Below are 23,739 nucleotides of genomic sequence, written 5' to 3'. Positions count from 1 at the left end.
CAACTTATGGGGCACCTCCATACTCAGAAGAGATGGGGTTACAAATTTTGGGGGGTATTTTCTGCTATTAACCCTTGCAAAAATGTGAAATTTGGGGGGAAACACACATTTTAGTTAAATTTTATTTTATTTTTTTACAAATGCAAAAGTCGTGAAACACATGTGGGGTATTAAGGCTCACTTAATTCCTTGTTTCGTTCCTCAAGGGGTCTAGTTTCTAAAATGGTATGGCATGTGTTTTTTTTTGCTGTTCTGGCACCATAGGGGCTTCCTAAATGCAACATGCCCCCCAAAAACCATTTCAGAAAAACGTACTCTCCAAAATCCCCTTGTCACTCCTTCGGTTCTGAGCCCTCTACTGCGCCCACCGAACACTTTACATAGACATATGAGGTATGTGCTTACTCGAGAGAAATTGGGCTACAAATATAAGTATACATTTTCTCCTTTTACCCCTCGTAAAAATTCAAAAATTGGGTCTACAAGAACATGCGAGTGTAAAAAATGAAGATTGTGAATTTTCTCCTTCACTTTCCTGCTATTCCTGTGAAACACCTAAAGGGTTAAAAGGCTGACTGAATATCATTTTGTATACTTTTGGGGTGCAGTTTTTATAATGGGGTCATTTGTGGGGTATTTCTAAGATGAAGACCCTTCAAATCCACTTCAAACCTGAACTGGTCCCTGAAAAATAGTGAGTTTGGAAATTTTGTGAAAAATTGGAAATTGCTGCTGAACTTTGAAGCCCTCTGGTGTCTTCCAAAAGTAAAAACTTGTAAATTTTATGATGCAAACATAAAGTAGACATATTTTATATGTGAAAAAAAAATTTAAATATTTTGAATATCCATTTTCCTTACAAACAGAGAGCTTCAAAGTTAGAAAAATGCAAAATTTTCAAATTTTTCATAAAATTTTCACATTTTTCACCAAGAAAGGATGCAAGTTACAAATTTTTTTTACCACTATGTTAAAGTAGAATATTTCACGAAAAAACAATCTCGGAATCAGAATGATAACTAAAAGCATTCCAGAGTTATTAATGTTTAAAGTGACAGTGGTCAGATGTTCAAAAAATGGCCGGGTCCAAAGGTGTAAAATGGCTGGGTCCTTAAGAGGTTAAGAGGCTTAAAGTGAAAGTGACACAGAGGTCACCTGCACTGACCTTAATATACAGGTAGATAGTGCGGGTGGCCCTGTTTCTAACACATCTTACCAGATGACAATTGTTGCAGCTGTTCAGGAGATTTTCTTCTTGTTGCTAATATGGTAATAACTTCTTATGTGCACTGGAGGCAGCTGCTAATGTATGAGCAATGCTTTATCCTGCCTGCTATGGTCATAACCCTGCCCACTTCTGCTGATAACTCCACCCTATCAGGGACATACCGAGGACAAGGGGATGAATAACTATGAAAAGGGTGGGGTTATCAGCCAAGGGGGTGGGATTATCAGCCAGAGCAGGCAGGAGAAAGTGGTGCATATACAGTACAGCCGTGGCCCACCTCCATTGCTCAAAAAAAGTAATTACCATATTAGCAACAAGATGAATATCCTTTGAACAGCAGCACCAATTTTCAGCCTGTCAGAAGCATTTGAAACAGGGTCACCAGCACTATCTACCTGTATATTGAGGTAAGTGTGGGCGAACCAGCTGCCAGTTTCCTTTAAATGGGGTACTCTGACATCTCATTCTTCCAAAAATGTTCCAATAAATATGCATATGTATATGTATATGTGTATATAAGTAAGAGATCCTAGTGTAGTCAGAAAGGGTTGGTCAGAGGTGGTGACTTGAGCTTAGAGAGAAGATACAGTCAAGTCTACTGAGAAAGCAAAGGATGAAATAAGACTAAAACACTTTATATAGAACCGCACCACTGGCACCAGGTGAAGGACACATGGACCATCCTGGATTCATATCCAGCAGACTTGATAATGAAACAAATAGACGTCCAGCATCCATTCAATGCATCTTAGTTTATTCCAGCAGCATAAGCATATGTGTATGTGTTGCTGGAATAAACCACGATTTACAGAATGGATACTGGACTTTCATTTGTTTTATTTGCAGAGAATGAGGCATCGTCTTTAAAGGGAGGAGCTGGAGAGCTACAGGCAACACTGCACTAAAAATGAAAGGGCTACATAACTTCCTCTCAGGAGTATTTTAACTAAAAGTATGCTGAAACCAGTACAATTTGTGATAACACTATATAAGTTATATATCTTGGTGTATAAACAGGGTGGGCCATTGATAAGGATACACCTTAATAAAATGGGAATGGTTGGTGATATTAACTTCCTGTTTGTGGCACATTAGTATATGTAAGGTGGGGAAATTTTCAAGATGGGTGGTGACCATGGCGGCCATTTTGAACTTGGCCATTTTGAATCCAACTTTTGTTTTCAATAGGAAGAGGGTCATGTGACACAACAAACTTATTGGGAATTTCACTAGAAAAACAATGATGTGCTTTGTTTTAACATAACTTTATTCTTTCATGAGTTATTTACAAGTTTCTCATAACTTATAAAATGTGTTCAATGTGCTGCCCATTGTGTTGAATTGTCAATGCAACCCTCTTCTCCCACTCTTCATACACTGATAGCAACACCGCAGGAGAAATGCTAGCACAGGCTGCCAGTATCCATAGTTTCAGGTGCTGCACATCTCGTATCTTCACAGCATTTTGTTCAGTGATGAGGTAAACTTTTATGTGAATGGTGAAGTTAACAAACAAAACCACCGCTATTGGTCTGACACTAACCCACATTGGATAGATCCCTCCAAGACAGTTGGAACACAAAAATTGATGGTATGGTGTGGTATATGGGGTACAAAGATAGTGGGGCCATTCTTCATTAATGGAAACCTCAAGGCCACTGGATATGCAAAATTGCTACATGATGATGTGTTTCCCTCTTTATGCACTGAAGCTGGCATGTTCCCTGAGTTTTTCCAGCAAGATGGTGCACCACCACATTATGGGTGTCAGGTTCGAGCATTCCTAGATGAACAGTTTCCTGGAAAGTGGATTGGTCGTCGTGGGCCAGTTGAATGGCCCCCAAGGTCTCCCGATCTGACCCCCTTAGACTTTTATCTTTGGGGTCATTTGAAGGCAATAGTCTATGCTGTGAAGATACGAGATGTGCAGCACCTGAAACTACGGATACTGGAAGCCTGTGCTAGCATTTCTCCTGCAGTGCTGCTATCAGTGTGTGAAGAGTGGGAGAAGAGGGTTGCATTGACAATCCAACACAATGGGCAGCACATTGAACACATTTTATAAGTGGTCAGAAACTTTTAAATAACTCATGAAAGAATAAAGTTACATTAAAACCAAGCACATTATTCTTTTTTCTTGTGAAATTCCCAATAAGTTTGATGTGTCACATGGCCCTCTTCCTATGGAAAAAGCAAAAGTTGGATTCAAAATGGCCGACTTCAAAATGGCCGCCATGGTCACCACCCATCTTGAAAAGTTTCCCCCCTCACATATACTAATGTGCCACAAACAGGAAGTTAATATCACCAACCATTCCCATTTTATTAAGGTGTTTCCATATAAATGCCCCCCCCCCCCCCCTTGTAGTTTTATCTAAATACAATTTTATTATACCAGACTACTTAGGAACAGATAATGAAGTAGAACAGAAAGAGTTATATTCAACTGATTTATTGAATAGGCCTTTTTGGCTTGTATCTTAAAAATAAATGCACAATAATATCAGACAACTACATTAACTACAGTACATTTTCTGATATGTATTCTGACTGGCAGAATCAGCAATGAACCATATATGTAAACTGTAGCCCAGTTAAGCAAGCTGCAAGAAACCCTATAATATTATATTTTTCCTGCAGCTGGTATATATATATATATATATATATATATATATATATATATATATATATACACACATCTAAAAGCACAAGGCTGAACTTGCAATGCCAGAAACAGACCAATGAACAAGAATGACATTGTTGCTGGGTTAAAGCAGCCATGTTTTTGTAATTTCATATTAAGAGAATGCACTGTACCAATATATAAACTTGTATATATATATAAACTTTTAAAGAGGTTATTTAAATAAAAGGAAATTGTAGGGAAAAATGTATTTTATTTCTTATTTGTCCTTGCAGTCATTCAGAATGTTCATTGATTTCCTTCTCTGATTTCTACAGAAAAGGATATGGAGTTGCAAATGGTAATTATAACATTTCCATAGAAGGTGTATTACACTTATGTAGGGGGGGGGGGGGGAAACTTTGTTCAGAAAATGGCTCTCACATGCCTCTAAGGCCTGAAACTTAATTTGAATAACTTCCCACTTCTAAAGTTGTTAAACCAGCCAAGCATTGTGTTTAAATATTCCATGGGGATCCTCCACATATCATTTTCAGCTGTCCTGTTTCATATTGCAAACGTACTTTTCAGTATGTGCAGAAAAAAGTAGACATGTGTAATGTCACACAGCGATAATAGATTAAGGGATCCATTATCACACCATACCGTGGTGATGTTTGCACTGATAGTAGCGCACAAAGACATGTTCATTTAAAGCAAAAATTGTTATCTAATAAAGACTTTTATTTAAAAAAAATTATTTTTTTAGAAAATCAAAGCATTACCGTTATATATATATATATATATATATATATATATATATATATATATATAAATATATATAAAACTCAACGTGTGTGTGTGTGTGTTTATATATGTATGTATGTGTGTATATTCCAGCATCACATCCAAACGGCTAAAGATATTAACATGAAACTTGGCACACATGTTACTTATATGTCAACAACAAACATAGGATAGGTGATTTAACCCTTGCAAATCAATGGGAAATGTATGTTCCCACATAACTTCCGTACGGCTGGAGATATTTCAATAACTGGTACACATATTACGGGTCGGGATAGGAGGTCGGCATAGGAGGTCGGGATAGGAGGTCGGGATAGGAGGACGGGATAGGAGGTCGGGATAGGAGGACGGGATAGGAGGATGCCATAGGAGGACCAGGATAGGAGGACCAGTATAGGAGGTCGGAATAGCAGGTCAGGATAGGAGGTCGAGATAGGAGGATGCGATAGGAGGACGGGATAGGAGGACGCGATAGGAGGACTGGATAGGAGGTCGGGATAGGAGGTCGAGATAGGAGGTCGGGATAGGAGGTCGGGATAGGAGGTCGAGATAGGAGATCGGGATAGGAGGACGGGATAGGAGGACGGGATAGGAGGTCGGGATAGGAGGTCAGGATAGGAGGTCGAGATAGGAGGACGGGATAGGAGGTCGAGATAGGAGGACCGGATAGGAGGTCGAGATAGGAGGTCTTGATAGGAGGTCGAGATAGGAGGTCGGGATAGGAGGTCGGGATAGGAGGACGGGATAGGAGGTCGGGATAGGAGGACGGGATAGGAGGACGGGATAGGAGGACAGGATAGGAGGTCGGGATAGGAGGTTGGGATAGGAGGATGGGATAGGAGGGTGGGATAGATGGACTGGATAGGAGGACGGGATAGGAGGACGTGATAGGACGGAAAAGGAGGACGGAAAAGGAGGACGGGAAAGGAGGTCGAGATATGAGGACGGGAAAGGAGGACGGGATAGATGGACGGGATAGGAGGATGGGATAGGAGGACGGGAAAGGAGGTCGAGGTAGGAGGACGGGAAAGGAGGATGGGAAAGGAGGTCGAGATATGAGGATGGGAAAGGAGGACGGGATAGGAGGAGGGAATAGGAGGTCGGGATGGGAGGTCGGGATATGATGACGGGATAGAAGGTCGGGATATGACAACAATTTATGAGGAAGGGATATGAAGTCAAAAGCTTCCTCCTTTGTTTATTTTCCTCCCCAACAAGAATTAGGAAGGAAAAACCGAGCAACGCCGGGTACTCAGCTAGTTACTCTATAAAAAGAAAACTAAACATTGTATTCACATCCAACAGACTACATTAATCTATTATTGTAACTTCTACTAATATTTGTTTAAAAAAATGAAGACATGGTTGTTAATACACAATCTAGTCTAACTGTATAAGCCCACTTGACACTTTATGACACTTGCAAAACTGGTGAAAGGTTAATGCTGGACTGTGCAGTGACCAATACCACACAGCACCAGCAGGGGGAGAGACCTATTAGTTGAATAACACCTCTGTTGCTAGGCTGAGACCCCTTGAATATGAGCTATAACCCCCAACTGGCAAATATCACAGTGACAATTAGAGATGAGCGAACTTTTGAAAAATTCGATTCGGCCAATTCGCCGAACTTTCCGAAAAAAATTGTTTTGGGTCCAATTTATTTGCAGTGTATTAAAAATGGCAATCTCTGGCCTACAGAGAGCCTCAATAGGAATGTAAAACAGTTTGCTTTGTTCTAACATGCATAGGAAGTGTGCTGTGTTAGTGAAATAATACTGTTATTCAGTATGACATGCAGATTACAGGCATCGCTATTAGAATCACTGGCGCAGAGCGTCTGAATGGAGCAGCAGGGAGAACATACGGCGTCAAAATTGATTTTTTTTTTAAATTAATTTGAATTTATTCACATTTTTTGTGTACCCATTCTAGGGAGCATCGAGCTGGCGGTTCATCATGAGGCGAGCTACCACCTTTTCCAGCCCGTGGCTCTCACTGCTCCCCCCCCCCCACTGTCTTACTCTTTTGTGGAACTGCAAATGTTTCATTTAATCAGTAATGGTTCATTGTGATCGCACCAACCTGTTTCATTGGATTCTTGTGGTAATTCCACAGCTACTATATGATGTCGACGACCATAGGGCCTCAGTCTTGAAAAGATTACATAGATTTTTTCAAATTGAAATTTAAGATTTTGACCTTATAGGATACAAAGAAAGAAAACGGTGCGCACCTCGTGCAGGTAAACCAGGTATAATCGTATATAAAATAGATAGATAGATAGATAGATAGATAGATGGGCCAGCAGGATGGTCCCTTACCTTGGGGTGTTATGCTCAGAGTATAACACCTACAGAAGCTTTGGGATTAGAGAGGGGTCGCAGCATCCAGGTTCCTCTGGACTCTGAGTGGCGGAGTCCAGTGCATCAATAGAAGAGTGGAGTGGATAATCCGTGATCGGATTATCCGCTCCACTCTTCTGAAGATTTTGAAATTGAAATTTAAGATTTTGAAGTTGAAATTTCAGAATTTGAAATTGAAATTTTAGCTAACACTCAAAAGTTTTAGTGTCCCGGGCTCCAGCGTGTGAATACAAAGGACCAAATCAAACAAAGAGTCACATGTCACATGGCGGCACAATGACAGAGCCTGGAGGTGGCATCAATATGAGGAGACCATATAGTTCTGAATGACCACCTGGAGTTTGTGGCAGTATGAGGAGACCAATTTAGTGGCTGAATGGCACAGCCTGGAGTTTGTGGGAGCATGAGGAGACCATATAGTTTCTGAATGGTACAGCCTGGAGGTGGCTGAAGCATGAGGAGACCATATAGTGGCTGAATGGCACAGCCTGGAGCTGGCAGCAGCATGAGTAGACAATAGGACTTCACAATCCCTAAGATATAGTGGCTGAATGGCACAGCCTGGAGTTTGTGGTAGCATGAGGAGACCCTATGCTATCTTAATGGTACAGCCTGGAGGTGGCTGAAGCATGAGGATACCATATAATGGCTGAATGGCACAGCCTGGAGTTTGTCGCAGCATGATGAGACCATATAGTGGCTGAATGGTACAGCCTGGAGGTGGCTGAAGCATGAGTAGACAATAGGGCTTCACAATCCCAAAGATTAAAAGATAGAACAGGAGAAAGAAAAATACAGGTGCGCACCTCGTGCAGGTAACCCGAGTACAATATGGGTGTAAATAGCAAAAAAGACGGGTCCGCAGGGTGGACCCTTACCTTTATGAGTTATGCTCAGAGCATAAGATCTGGACTAGCATATCAGATGGGAAGTGCAGCCTCCTGGTCCCTCCGTGATTCCGGAGACCGGAGAGGACCAAGAATCGTAGAACGCAATACAGTAATAGCCCGGTAAGGGCTAGAAACGCACCTTACTGTTTAGCGTTGCATCCCATCAAATAAAGAATCTTGTACTTTGAAGTTTGCGCCCCGGCATGACGTCCCGGTTTTCTGGTCATTGACCGCTGTTTGGTTTAAAGATTAAAAGATGAATTTTAAAATTGAAATTGAAGATTTATTGTAACTAGTGCTACCATAATATATTTTTAGATAATGTCCTTGGCCCAGCTGTATCAGTAAACCATATAGTGGCTGAATGGCACAGCCTGGAGTTTGTGGTAGCATGAGGAGACCATATACTGTCTTAATGGTACAGCCTGGAGGTGGCTGAAGCATGAGGATACCATATAATGGCTGAATGGCACAGCCTGGAGTTTGTGGCAGCATGAGGAGACCATATAGTGGCTGAATGGTACAGCCTGGAGGTGGCTGAAGCATGAGTAGACAATAGGGCCTCACAATCCCTAAGAATAAAATATGAATTTTAAAATTGAAATGGTAGATTTTTGGTAGCTAGTGCTGCTATAAAATAGCCAGCAGCATGAGTACACAATAGGGCTTCACAATCCATATGATTAAAAGATGAATTTTAACATATTTTAGTAAAACACCAGCCGGTGATTACTTTTCCCTGGCCTTTCACAGTATCTAGGCCCTTGAGAGCTTAACAGGTACAAAATAGTACACTACTTAGATGTAGGAATGTGGTATGCACTCATGAGGTCAGAAAAATGTGCTACAGTATGCTTAAAAAAACTTATTTTAGTAAAACACCAGCCGGTTATTACTTTTGCCTGCAGTTTCACAGTATCTAGGCCCTTGACAGATTAACAGATACAAAATATTACACTACTTAGTTGTAGGTATGTGGTATGCACTTATTTTTGTACAAAACCAGCAGTATACAACAGTGCTGCAGCACACAGTCACTGTGTACTAAGCACAATATTGCACTCTTTCACAGACTATTAGGAATGGACAGCTGGGTATGTATTATACCGTCTACAGACTAGTGTAACCAGCAGACCATTTGTGGTGGAATAAAGAGGGCAGGAAAATGAGCTACAGTACGCTTAAAAAAAGGTATTGGAGTAAAACACCAGCCAGTGATTACTTTCGTCTGAACTTTCACAGTATGTAGGCCCTTGACAGATTAACAGGTACAAAATAGTTCACTACTTAGATGTAGGTATGTGGCATGCACTTAAGAGGGCATAAAAATGTACTACTGTACACTTCAAGAATTATTTGAGTAAACACCAGCCAGTGATTATTTTTGGCTATCCTTTCACAGTATATACTCCTTTGACAGATTATTAGGTACAAAATAGTACACCACTAAGATTTAGGTGTGTGGTATACACTTATGAGGGCAGATAAATGCCCTACAGTCACTGTGTACTAAACCCAAAATTGCAAAAAGACTCTCTCTCAAATACTATTAGGAATGGACTGGTGGGTATGGATTATATTGTCTACAGACTAGTATAACCAGCAGACCAGTTGTTGTGGAACAAAGACACAGATTTGCCCTAAAAAAATTATTTCTCCCTCCTCTGAAAACATTTCTGCAGCTGAGGCAACACACAGCTCTCTGCCACTCTCTATAATTCAATGCTGTTCACAGTGACTAACGGTTTCATTGCTGCAGTAATAATTAATTTCTGTGCAAAAACACGGTGCTCTGTGTCCAACAGAAGGCTAAGGTGACTAGGAGGTGAAACGCTGCTGCAACAAGCTTTTCTGTGTAACACACACAGCGATGTCCGTCCTATCTCTCTGCATTGTTATGAATAAAATGACGAGCCGGAAAATGGCTGCCGAATATATAGGGCTGTGACATCACAGGGGTGACTGGCTGCTGATAGGCTGCATCCTGCATGTGATTCTGGGTCATCCCGCCCACCCGACTTCCTGCCTTGCCTTCACACCTTCCCAGCATTCCTTGCCCCATGTCCTGACATGTGGATCCGCCATTTTAGATGCCCTGGAGCCTGTACCGCACTAAATGGAGTTTAATGAAGCGATTCACGCAATAAAATCGTGGCGATATTTGCATTCATTGCAAATCGAAATTTTCATGAAATTCTTAACGAATTTGGGTTCTTTAGCTTCGATTTGCTCATTTCTAGTGACAATATAATGTTGCACAGACCTAGACAAAGCAGAGAGCACTGTGGTCATGATGTCATCAGAGAGCTCTGTGTTCCAAAAAGCAAACCATTTCCTCTGTAGTATTCAGCAGCTAATAAGTACTGGAAGGATTAAGATTTTTTAATAGAAGTAATTTACAAATCTTACAAAAAAAGTAGATTGCAGCAGCACACTTGGTCAAAAAATTGAGACTCAGTGCAGTTTTGGATCAAAACCTGTCCCCCCATCCTCCATGCGGAGGCGGCCTCATTTTGGATGGGACCGTAACACACATTCTGAGCCTAACATTCATAACACTCACCTCTTGCTGGGCATATAGCCTCTGACTGGGTGACATGCTGGATACATTCTCAATTAAAATTAAAATACCTCCTGTGAAAAAGGGGAGGGGTGCACGGCTACGGAGGGTGCCATTCCCCTTAAGTTGCAAAAAACAACAAGAAAAAGAGAAATAGCCAGCACAACTACCTAAAACGCGGGTGCACGCTAATGTGGCAAATACAGAGTATAAAAAAAAGAAGGTTGCAGCAGCACACTTGGTCAAAAAATGGAGGCTCTTAGCGCACTTTTTGATCAAAATGTGTCCCCCCATCCACCACGCAGAGGTGGCCTCATTTCGGATGGGACAAAAAAGTGCGCTAAGAGCCTAAATTTTTTGACCAAGTGTGCTGCTACAACCTTCTTTTTTTGTATACTCTGTATTTGCCACAGCAGCGTGCACGTGTGTTTTAGGTAGTTGTGCTGGCTATTTTTCTTTTACTTTTTTTGCAACTTAGGGGGAATGGCATCCTCTGTAGCTGTGCACCCCTCCCCTTTTTCACAGGAGGTATTTTAATTTAAATTGATAATGGATCTGGCATGTCACCCAGTCAGAGGCTATATGCCCAGCAAGAGGTGAGTGTTATGAGTTTTAGGCTCAGAATGTGTGCTAGGGTCCCATTCGAAATGAGGCCACCTTCGCGTGGTGGATGGGGGGACACGTTTTGATCAAAAAGTGCGCTAAGAGCCTCCATTTTTTGACCAAGTGTGCTGCTGCAATCTTCTTTTTTTGTATACTCTGTATTTGTCACAGCAGCATGCACCCGTGTTTTAGGTAGTTGTGCTGGCTATTTCTCTTTTTCTTTTTTTTGCAACTTAGGGGGAATGGCACCCTATTTAGCCGTGCACCCCTCCCCTTTTTCACAGGAGGTATTTTAATTTTAATTGATAATGGATGCAGCATGTCACCCAGTCAGAGGCTAAATGCCCAACAGAGGTGAGTGTTATGAGTTTTAGGCTCAGAATGTATGTTAGGGTCCCATCCGAAATGAGGCCACCTCCGCGTGGTGGATGGGGGGATGCGTTTTGATCAAAAAGTGCGCTAAGAGCCTCCATTTTTTGACCAAGTGTTCTGCTGCAATCTTCTTTTTTTGTATACTCTGTATTTGTCACAGCAGCATGCACCCGTGTTTTAGGTAGTTGTGCTGGCTATTTCTCTTTTTCTTTTTTTGCAACTTAGGGGGAATGGCACCCTCTGTAGACGTGCACCCCTCCCCTTTTTCACAGGAGGTATTTTAATTTAAATTGATAATGGATGCAGCATGTCACCCAGACAGAGGCTAAATGCCCAACAGAGGTGAGTGTTATGAGTTTTAGGCTCAGAATGTGTGTTAGGGTCCCATCCAAAATGAGGCCACCTCCGCGTGGTGGATGGGGGACGCGTTTTAATCAAAAAGTGCGCTAAGAGCCTCCATTTTTTGACCAAGTGTGCTGCGGCAATCTTCTTTTTTTGTATACTCTCTATTTGCCACAGCAGCGTACACCCATGTTATAGGTAGTTGTGCTGGCTATTTCTCTTTTTCTTTTTGTTAATTTACAAATCTGTTTAACTTTCTGGCACCAGTTGATTTAAAAAAAAAAAAGTTTTCCACAGGAGTACCCCTTTAACTCTCCAAATAAACTTATACATTACATTATAGATAATAACATAAATCAAGAAATGGAAGAAGATAAGATACATTTGGAGGAAGATAGATAAAAAGATAGATAGATAAAAGATAGATAAATACATAAATAGGTATATAGATAGATAGATAGATAGATAGATAAATAGGTATATATATAGATAGATAGATAGATAGATAGATACAGTTGGGCAAAAAAGTATTTAGTCAGCCACCAATTGTGCAATTTCTCCCACTTAAAAAGATGAAAGGTCTATAATTTTCATCATAGGTGTACCTAAACTATGAGAGACATAATGAGAAAAAGAAAATCCATAAAATCCCATTGTTTGATTTTTAAAGAGTTTATTTGCAAATTATAGTGGAAAATAAGTATTTGGTCAATACAAAAGTACATCTTAATACTTTGTTATATACCCTTTGTTGGCAATGACAGTGGTCAAACGTTTTCTGTAAGTCTTCACAAGTTTTCACACACTATTGCTTATATTTTGGCCCATTCCCCCATTCAGATCTCCACTAGAGCAGTGATGTTTTGGGGCTGTCGCTGGGCAACTCAGACTTTTAATTCCCTCCTAAGGTTTTCTATGGGGTTGAGATCTGGAGACTGGCTAGGCCACTCTAGGACCTTGAAATGCTTCCTACAAAGCCACTCCTCCGTTGTCCGGGCATTGTGTTTGGGATCATTGTCAAACTGAAAGACCCAGTCACATTTCATCTTCAATGCCCTTGCTGATGGAAGGAGATTTTCACTCAAAATCTCACGATACATGGCCCCATTCATTCTTTCCTTTACACGGATCCATTGTCCTGGTCCCTTAGCATAATGTTTCCACCCCCATGTCTAACTGTAGGTATGGTATTCTATGGATGCAACTCAGGATTCTTTCTCCTCCAAACATGATGAGTTGAGTTTTTACCAAAAAGTTCTACTTTGGTTTCATCTGATCATATGACATTCTCCCAATACTCTTCTGGATCATCCAAATGATCTCTAGCAAACTTCAGATGGGCCCAGACATGTGCTGGCTTAAGCAGGGGGACACGTCTGGCACTGCATGATTTGAGTACCTGGCAGCGTAGTGTGTTACTGATGGTAGCCTTTGTTACTTTGGTCCCAGCTCTCGGAAGTTCATTCACTAGGTCCCCCCATGTGGTTCTGGGATTTTTAATCACCCTTTTTGTGATCATTTTGATACCACGGGGTGAGATCTTTCCCCAGATCGAGGGAAATTATCAGTGGTCTTGTTTGTCTTCCATTTTCTAATAATTGCTCCCACAGTAAATTTTTTCACACCAAGCTGCTTGCCTATTGCATAGTCAGTCTTCCCAGCCTGGTGTAGGTCTACAATTTTGTTTCTCTTGTCCTTCGACAGCTCTTTGGTCTTGGTCATGGTGGAGTTTGGAGTGTGACAGTTTGAGGTTGTGGACAGGTGTCTTTTATACCGATAACAAGTTCAAACAGGTGCCATTAATACAGGTAATGAGTGGAGAACAGAGGAGACCCTTAAAGAAGTTGTTACAGGTCTGTGAGAGCCAGAAATCTTGCTTGTTTGTAGGTGACCAAATACTTATTTTCAACCATAATTTGCAAATAAATTCTTTAAAAATCAGATAATGTGATTTTATGGATTTTTTTTCTCATTATGTTTCTCATAGTTGAGGTATACCTATGATGAAAATTACAGGCCTCTCTCATCTTTTTAAGTGGGAGAACTTGCACAATTGGTGACTGACTAAATATTTCTTTGCCCGACTGTAGGTAGATGATAGATAGATAGATAGATAGACAGGTAGATAGATAACACAGCAGGGGAGCAGCACAATGTCCAAAAAAACTCAATAAATGCCAGTGCACGCAGAGCCAGACCTGGGTCAGGGGTCCATATGTAATAAAAATCAAGGATAAATCTGCAGCACTCTTGATTCCATAAAAAGTGAAATTTATTTAATGTTCAACAAAGTGTCACAGCAACGTTTCTGTCAGCTTACCTGGCCTTTCTCAAGCTCCAGAAAGCTTGAGAGCTTGAGAAAGGCGTAACACAGCCAACAACAATAGTCCACACTTCTCAAAAAGAAAAGATGCTGCACTCACCAAGAACTCCGATTTATGTCTTCATTATTCTTTAAGGGTAAATGACACCAGCAGGTACAGCAGGAGAGCGGGTACACAGATGTGCGGGGGGAGTGGTGACGGACCGTTGCGTGCGTACAGCACTTCCTCAGGCCATACGTCACTCCATCAGAAGGTGTGTTCTTATACCTGCCGGCGCAGGTATCACCATGTTGATCATAACAATACAGGTGAAATCACATAGAAAAGTGAAAACAGGTTAAAAACAACAACTTAATGACGCTGTGAGTCATATTTACTGTATATTCCTTTTAGGTGGCTAAAAATGCCCCCATTTCACAATTGTCATTCAAGCCCATTTGGCCTAATGCATCCGTTAGCAGAATCCATTTGGATTCTCTTCTTAGGAGTTCCCGATTTTTATCTCTACTCCTCCCTGCGCATTCAACCTTTTCTATTGCGCTAAATCTAAAAGGGACCGATTCATTTGCATGGCACCCATTTATGTGAGATATGAATCTGGTGGCTCCTACTCCCATGGTAAGTGACCTTACGTGTTCACGAATTCTGTGAAACAAAGGCCTAATTGTCTTGCCTATGTAAAACCTGCCACAATTGCAAAATAGGGTATCCACGACATAACTGCTCCTACACTTAAAAAATTGTCTGATCTGTATGTCGTGTCCCCCCAAGCTTACAAACTTGGCTTTGGCATTGTATTTGCAAAAGGAACAGGTAGAACACATAAAATTCCCAACAGGGCAGCTATCCGTTAACCAGTTTGTTCTCAGTTTTTTCTCTTTTTTGTATTTTTTTATTTTATCATGTATTGTTTTATTCTTTTTGAATGTAATCATTGGTGGATTTTTCACCAATTTTTTCAGGTCTGTGTCCTGCTGGAGCATATACCAGTGAGTATTGTTTTTTTTTAATAATATGGTTCATTGGGGTATTCCTAAAAGAAAAAACTGTTCTTTCATTTTTTGATTTATTTTTTGGTCTTACAAGGTCCTCTCTCGGGACCTTGTCTATCCTTTCTTTTGCTTTTTTCAATACCCTTGATGGATACCCTCTCCAAATCCTCTTCCTCTTGTTCAAACTATATAGGGTCACAAATTATTCTCTTCAGCCTGATGAGTTGGCTGAAGGGAATAGCATTCTTAGTGTGTTCCAGATGGGACGATCCATAATGCAGTATGGAGTTCTTGGACGTAATTTTTCTGTGTCCCGTTGTTACTATTAGGTTATCGATCACCACTATTTTTATGTCCAAGAACTCCAGACTGCTACTACTGAACACGCTTGTGAACTGCATTATGGATCGTCCCATCCGGAACACACTAACAAGGCCATTCCCTTCAGCCAACTCACCAGGCTGAAGAGAATAAATAGTGACCCTATACTGTTTGAATGACAGGCAGATGAGTTGGAGAGCCGGCTACTCAGGAGAGGGTATCCATCAAGGGTATTGAAAAAAGCCAAAGAAACGATAGACAAGGTCCCGAGAGAGGACCTTGTAAGACCAAAAAATAAATAAAAAAATGAAAGAACAGTTTTTTCTTTTAGGAATACCCCAATGAACCATATTATAAAAAAAAAAACAATAAATACTCACTGGTATATGCTCCAGCAGGACACAGACCTGAAAAAAATGGTGGAAAATCCACCAATGATTACATTCAAAAAGAATAAAACAATACATGATAAAATAAAAAAATACAAAAAAGAGAAAAAACTGAGAACAAACTGGTTAACGGATAGCTGCCCTGTTGGGAATTTTATGTGTTCTACCTGTTACTTTTGCAAATACAATGCCAAAGCCAAGTTTGTAAGCTTGGGGGGACATGACATACAGATCAGACAATTTTTTACGTGTATGAGCAGTTATGTCATGTATACCCTATTTTGCAAATGTGGCAGGTTTTTCATAGACAAGACAATTAGGCCTTTGTTTCACAGAATTCGTGAACACGTAAGGTCAATTACCACAGGAGTAGGAGCAACAGATTCATATCTCACATAAATGAGTGCCATGCAAATGAATCGGTCCCTTTTAGATCTAGCGCAATAGAAAAGGTTGAATGCGCAGGGAGGAGTAGAGATAAAAATCGGGAACTCCTAAGAAGAGAATCCAAATGGATTCTCCGAACGGATGAATTAGGCGAAATGGGCTTAAATGACAAGTGTGAAATGGGGGCATTTTTAGCCACCTAAAAGGTATATACAGTAAATATGACTCACAGCGTCATGAAGTTGTTGTTTTTAACCTGTTTTTCTATGTGATTTCACCTGTATTGTTATGATCACCATGGTGATACCTGCGCCAGCAGATATAAGAGCACACCTTCTGACGGAGTGACGTACGGCCTGAGGAAGTGCTGTAAGCACGCAACGGTCCATCGCCACTCCCCCCGCACGTCTGTGTATCCGCTCTCCCGCTGTACCTGCTGGTGTCTTTTATCCTTAAAGAATAAAGAAGACATAAATCGGAGTTCTTGGTGAGTGCAGCGTCTTTTATTCATTTTGTCTTACAAGCAGCTGAAGTGTAAAGATAGAAAGAAAGATACATAAATAGATAAGCAGGAGAATACAGCAGCACACTGCTAGCACAAAGATATATAGGAAATATAAAATGCTATATTGCTATAGTGAAGATAGCACCTGTATGCCAGGTCCTTGCAATCGTTATGTATCAGTATCTGCTGACCAACTTATCCTTACGATAGATAGATAGATAGATAGATAGATAGATAGGAGATAGATAGATAGATAGATAGATAGAAGAGATAGACAGATAGATTAAAAAAAGGCAGCAAAGCAAAATCCAAGTAGAAAATAGCAGTGTGCATGCAGGTAAATGGACCATGGTTAGAGATCCTCCATATGCAAAAAAAAGATTAAAGCTCACAGTACACAATCCAAAATGGTGAAAAAAAAGGTGCATTTATTCAATCAGGTGCAGTGTTACAAACATGAGCTATGTTTTGGCAACCTCACCCTGCTTTGAGTAGAAATAAATTCACCTTGTCTTCACCTATTTGGATCGTGTGCTGTGGGCTTCAATCTTTTTAAGATAGATAGATGGATACATAGATAGATAGATAAATAGGTATATAGATAGATAATAGATAGATAGATAAAAGATAGATGGATAGATAGATAGGTAAATAAGTAAATAAATTAATAGACAGATAGATAATATAAATATTTGAGAGTGAGGTAATATAGACATGAGAGCTAGATATTTTTTTTTATTTTATGTAATGATATATCTTCAATCCCCCAAATTTCAAAGAATCAATTATGTAAAATTATGTAAAAACGTGCAGTATAAAGAGATTTTATTCCACTTTGTGAAAAGTTGATCAGCGTATTTCCAAACTGTTCAAGAACTGCTTTATTGTGTCTTTTTTTTTCTTCCGGTCTAAATTGAGAAATATTCTTATCCACCAATCTTACTAAGACTTGAGTAATCACTAGAGCATCACTTATGAACGGAAATTGGATACATCAATGAGAAAACAGAAAATGCAAGCTCTGGAAAAACAGGTTTACATAAAGTTGATTCTGACAAATGACATATTTCACAATGTATTCTGCTGTAATCTAATTAGATTAATTAGATCAATATGTTTGCTAGCACTACATCATTCTGTCCAGTTTAACATTTGAAAGAATGCTGCTAAGGAAGGGCTGCAGTGCTTAAATAGCTTTCAATACTCATAGTTTTTGAGCTGCACATAACTCAAAACTAAGAACATGTCACCCAATGAAAAAAAAAAAGCTTGATTTCACTCATAACTAAGTCCTAATCAAAACGTAATTGATAGAAGCATGATCAGTCATCTAGGTATGACTATGCCTAACATAAAGGGATATTGTAAGATACAACAGACTATTTAAAGGGGTTATCCACCATGTGACGGATCCTAGAGTCACCCTATCTACCTGGATGGACTTTAGGACATCACTATTTGTATCCCTCAGTTGATGTTGTCCAGTGACATAAAGTTCAGAGTTAAAATACTTTTATTTACTGTTTTCATACACTTTCTGCACACGGTCCACTTTCTGTGCACAATACACCTTTTTGCACATGGTCTACCTTTTGCACACTGTCCACCTCCTTTACACAATACACCTTTTGCACATGGTTCACATTTTTGCACACGGTCCACTTTTGTACACGGTTCACCTTTTGTACTATACACTTATTCTACACATGCTTCTCCTTTTTGCACACAGTCCAACTTTTGCACACCTCCACCTTTTCAAGGCACTGTATAGGTAGAGCTAATCAACTTTATTGGATTATCTTCCAGACTGGCTGTCACCTGTATTGTCTTTACTGACCCTTCCCCCTGTGATGTCCTTCCTATAAAAGAAGGCACTTGTTCCACAATAAAGAGTTCTGATTTTATACCTGAAGACTGGTGTTGCCTGGTTCTTTGGGTACAAGGATGCAATAATCTCTAGTTCTGCCTGGGGATATTGCCTGTGATCTGCTGGGACTTGTCGTCAGGAAGGAGAAGTCACTTTTGGCAGAGTCAGTCCGTCACAATTGGTGGCAGCGGTGGGATCTGACTTCTCCAGGATCTACACTGAGACCAGCCCAGCTGGGGGAGATACAGCCGCTGGCTTGACCCCGGTCTCAGCAACTTACACTGGCAAGGAAGAGCCTGTAAGGATGGAGGATTTCCGAAGAGAGGTGCAATGGTTCCTGGGTCTCTTCAAAGATCCTCCACGAGAGAGTGTGAACAGGATCCTTACACAGCTGTCAGAACTCCGTATAGCGAAGCTGCAGTATGCCATGGAAGACATGTCTATGCAAGAGAGAGCCTTAATTCGCTTGCAGATTTGGGAAGTTGTTCTTGAGGAGTCGGTGAGAAGCTGAGCACAAGTCCTGCCCACCCCAGAAAAGCGCTTTAGGGAACAGGTCCACTTGCGGCTTCGCTACCTCAGAGAGCAACCCACGGGCAGCGAAATGGTTGAGTTGCACAGATTGGTGCAGAAAGAAATGGAGCTCAAGGCTCATTACCGTGCCCTGTACTGGTGGGCAAGCTGCAGGCAGTCGGAGCCAAACACAGCCTGTTCTCCGGAAGGGACAGACTTCGGCTGGCCTGGTCTATTGTGGGATGCATTCGAGGAGCAGTACGACTTTGGCCGTACTGAGGCATACAGACTCTGGGACATCCAGGACAAACGGAGAGAGATGCTGCCGCAGTCGGAGGTGCCAGACCTGGAACCGGATCTATCTTTGCTGACGTATCAGGAATGGTACCTCGAGGAAGACTACCTGTCCTTGTTTGAGGGGGATTTCTAGGGTTAGGAGCCATGTACAGCAGAAGAAACCAGCACAGATGAGACGGCTGGTCTCTGTCTTCCCCTTCCCCTGGATTGCACACAGGACCGCGACGCACTAGCAGTATCAGGTCAGGACACCAGGGTGGAAGCTCCGGCATTAGGGCTGAGTTCTGCTGCACTCTGTCCAGCATCAGACACCAGTGCCAGCTCTACAGCTACAGAGAGGTCAGTGATCCCTGTACCAGTCCACCCTGGATTGCAGGCAGTTGGCCTGGATCAACAGAGACTGTTTAACAGCACAGGAGCAAGCACAGATGGTGCGGCTCCCCAGATGGAGGATTTTACGCCGGGAGATGGAGCGGTCGGCTCATCTCCCCAGCGCAAGAGGTTGCAACCCGGTGAGGAGGCAGTTGACCTCCCTCGCCACCTACTGAACACAGCCTCGGCTGAAGCGCAGGCTTCAGGGCAGAATCCTACTATACTCTGCTCAACAACGAATACTGCAGCTACATAGGGAACCGTGATTTCTACACTGGTACAGCCAGGATCGCATGCAGTCGGCATGGATCCCCAGCGGCTGGTTAACGGTACTGGTGAAAGCACAGTTGGTGCAGCTCCCCCGCTGCAGAATTCCATATTGGGAGATGGAGTGGTCGGTTTACCTCCCCGGCACCAGACATTGCAAACAGGTGAGAAGGTAGTCGACCTTCCTCTCCACCTAGTGATCACTTCTCCGGCTGAAGTGCCAGCATCACGGCAGAGTTTTGCTACAACCTGCCTAGCACTGAAGACTGCCGGCAGGTCTGCAGTTACAGATGGGACTGTGGTCCCCGCATCGGTCCAGTCAGGATCCCAGACTGGTGACCCGGATCCCCAGTGGCTGTTGAACAGTACAGGGGTTGGCACAGTCGGTGCGGCTCCTCAGTGGCAGATATTGCAACCGAGTGAGGAAGCAGTCGGCCCCCTGCCCCTTCAACTGGTGACAGATGGAGTTTTCCTTTGGGAAAGGTTGCTTGGGAGGGGCTCGGAAGCTAGCCTCCTTCCCACAGACTATGGGCCAGGCCAGGCCTTCCCCCTTGTCGTCAGGAAGGAGAAGTCACTTTTGGCGGAGTCAGTCCATCACACACCATAACGTGATTTTTAGTACTTACCTGTCAGACAGTAATGGACATGCTTAGGAAGGATCTGCGCTTGTCTTGGGGCTAAATGGCTATGTTGTGAGATTACCATAACACTGTGGCTAGCTTTTTGTGAACCAGGCAATTCCTGTTAGATTCCGTTCTTAAACTACACATCCCATAGTTCCATGCTTGTAAGTGTGATGTCACTTTCCTTCCTCCCTCCCACACATCAGCCACCCCACCCATTGAAACACAAATGAGCTGCATCCCATTCAAAAGACAGGTGTTTTCTAACCAGGGTGCCTCCAGCTGCTGCAAAATGATCTCTCTCCCACTCAGCGGTCTCTCCACCCATTGAAGCAGACAGGTTCCCTGTCATCACCTGACTAGTGATTACTTAAAATGACTACTTATCCATAAGAAAAAACAAAAAAACAAACCTGTCATACAGCTTTGTCGATGAAAGAATAAAACAGTTATAGCTCATGAAATAGTGCAACACCAATTATTTTCATGGATATTATATATATATATATATATATATATATATATATATATATACAAAAATAAGGGAACCTTAAAATTTTACTTTTAATATTTCTTTTTAAAAGATATATGTCACACTCTCTTTGTTAGCATAAAACCAGATGTTATAGGCCACCAGTAGCTACCTTTATGTTTCTCACATAGCTGTGTCTCTTTCAGTGTTCCTTCACACCAACTTGCTGAATGACCAGTACTTGTTTAGTGCATTGTTCTGTACAGTCTCTTGTCTACAGTGCGAAGAGCCCCTTGCCATACACACTGCACTAGTATACAATTCTTTGTGTCACACCAATGGCAAAAGTGCCTGCACCTTCAGTGCCGGTACATAAAGTGCATAGTCTATGTATTGCAAATATTGCACATAGTCCCATTCGTTGCACCTGATCCTAAAGGTGTTTTTTTAATGGCTCAATATATTTATTGCAAATTCCTCCATTTATCCTGACAGTGTTGTGGTGTTTTTGTGATTGGTATTAGAATGTACATCACCCTTATTCCACTTAGCTTATTTTTCTGGTGGCTTCGGTGAATATCATCATTTCTGGACTTGTTCACATTGTAAATAGTAGATTCTACGTGTTTTCTCCATTGCAATTCATCATGGACCTCATGATAGCATATATTGTGTTTTGTCTATCTCTGTGTGTGGCACTGATGGCGTCCGTACTCTCTTGCTAGCGTTTTTTTGTGTTTTATATCTATAACTCCTCCCTCCTACTTCTCATGGGACATATATATATATATATATATATATATATATATTTTTATATATATATATATATATATATATATATATATATATATGTTAATACCAATATCAGATAATAGTATAAACTTAAGGCTGAGTTCACACAGTGTAAAATTTGGCACATATTTTAAAATATGTGCCAACTATCCCAGTAAATGTGGCCAAAATCAGTTTAAAAGTGGTTGAAAAAAATCTGGCTTGATTTACCGGTGAATTTTGCTCATAAACTTAAATAAGTGTCTTAAATTTTACAGTGTGTGAACCTAGCCTTACATGATACATTTACTAAAAACAAAATTGTGAAAATTTTTGTTTTCCATTCTTCGTCGTATATGTATATATTTTTTTGTTTCTTTTTTTGCTTTCCAACAAAAATTAAAATACATCTTATCTAATCAATGCTATGTGTGCAGGGGACACATAGTAGGTGTTTACACTGGTGTGGTGCTCTGTGGTGGCCATTGTTGCTGAAGTGCTTTGTCTGTGGGGTGGTCGGGCAGGAGTGGAGCTGTCTGGCCACTGGGCCATTCCTTCTGCAGGATTGGTGTCGCTGCGGTGGTTGCAGCCCAGTTCTACGCCTGTGTTAGTTTAGGGACCCACTCTTATCAGGTAGCCTTGATGTGGTGATGTTGATCAAAAGGTATTCAGACAACCTGTTATTTTTTTAAATTATGCAGAGAAGCCAGTAGATCATAGTACAAGTTGTAAATCTGTGGCTCTGTTTCTGTTTTTCTATTTGTGATTTATATTTGTCGTCTGTCTCCTTTTTTGTGGTCAGCATTCCACTGCACCCATTTGGCCCAGGCGTATTAATCATTAGGAGACTGCATATGGGTTTCCTCCTAGCTGTCTCCCAGCCCTCTTCCAGGGAGTACATAGTAGGTGTTCACACTGGTGGGGTGCTCTGTGGTGGCCAATGTTACTGTGGTGCTTTGTCTGTGGTATGGTGTGGCCCAGAGCTGGGGGCTTGGTCGGACTGCAGTGGGGCTGCCTGGCCACTGGATCATTCCCCCTGCGGGCTTGGTGTCCCAGCCCTATGCCAGTGTTAGTTTAGGGCTTGCACATTTTGATCAAATGGTACATGAACAACCTGTTAGTTTTTTATTTTAAGTTAAGAAGCAATTAGATCATTGTACAAGTTGCGAATGTGGGGCTATGTTTCTGTTTTTCTATTTGTGAATGATTTTATTAAGTATCAAAAGAAAATGGTTAATAAAATTTGTAGCACTACATGAATAATGTGAACGAAAGGGAAAATAAAAGCTGTGAGTAAAATTAGCTTTTAACATTTTTTATAGTTATATTTTCTTAGATCAACAGTTTTTTAAAAAGGCGTAATCCAACATAAGGTGACATTAGTACTTACCTGCCACACAGTAATGAACATGCTTAGGAAAGATTCGTGCTTGTCTTGGGGCTAAATGGCTGTGTTGTGAGTCCACCATAACATTTCTGCTCTCTATTTGAGAAATAGCTATTTCCTGTCCCAGGATCCCTTGTTTGTAAGTGTGAGGTCACTTTTCTTCCTCCCATGCATTAACCACCTCACTTATTGTAGCACAACTTAGCACCCTTGAATGCCTGCTCTGATTGAAACTACAATTCCCTGAAGCCGTGTGTAGAACCATCTCCCTCCCACCCAGCGGTCGCTCCACCCATTGAAGTGACAGGCTCCCTTTCAACTCTTGACTAATGAAATAATGTCTCAGGCCGCACTGCAACCTGGAAAAAGCCGAAACAACACTTATTTTGTATGCTGGTAAAAATTAACATTGGGGCACAGATCACATAAGAATTTCAAGACCAGCGATCAAACACAGACACTAT

The 23,739-nt window shown here is 41.3% G+C and overlaps 1 long non-coding RNA gene across 4 annotated transcripts in view; it reads left to right on the top strand.

The window, feature by feature from the left end:
* Positions 1 to 23,739, top strand: part of LOC130272665 (uncharacterized) — a 160,737-nt gene that overhangs the window by 87,161 nt on the left and 49,837 nt on the right. Inside the window, exon 3 of one of the 4 annotated variants that reach the window (XR_008843670.1) lies at positions 6,594 to 6,666. The exons of the other annotated variants lie outside the window; for them this stretch is intronic. This is a non-coding gene — a long non-coding RNA (uncharacterized LOC130272665). Of the gene's footprint in view, positions 1 to 6,593; positions 6,667 to 23,739 lie in introns of those variants that run through there. 4 annotated transcript variants of the gene reach the window in all.

The sequence above is a fragment of the Hyla sarda genome, chromosome 5 (assembly GCF_029499605.1).
Source record: "Hyla sarda isolate aHylSar1 chromosome 5, aHylSar1.hap1, whole genome shotgun sequence".
Classification (NCBI taxonomy): domain Eukaryota; kingdom Metazoa; phylum Chordata; class Amphibia; order Anura; family Hylidae; genus Hyla; species Hyla sarda.
This window is presented reverse-complemented; position numbering and strand designations above follow the sequence as displayed.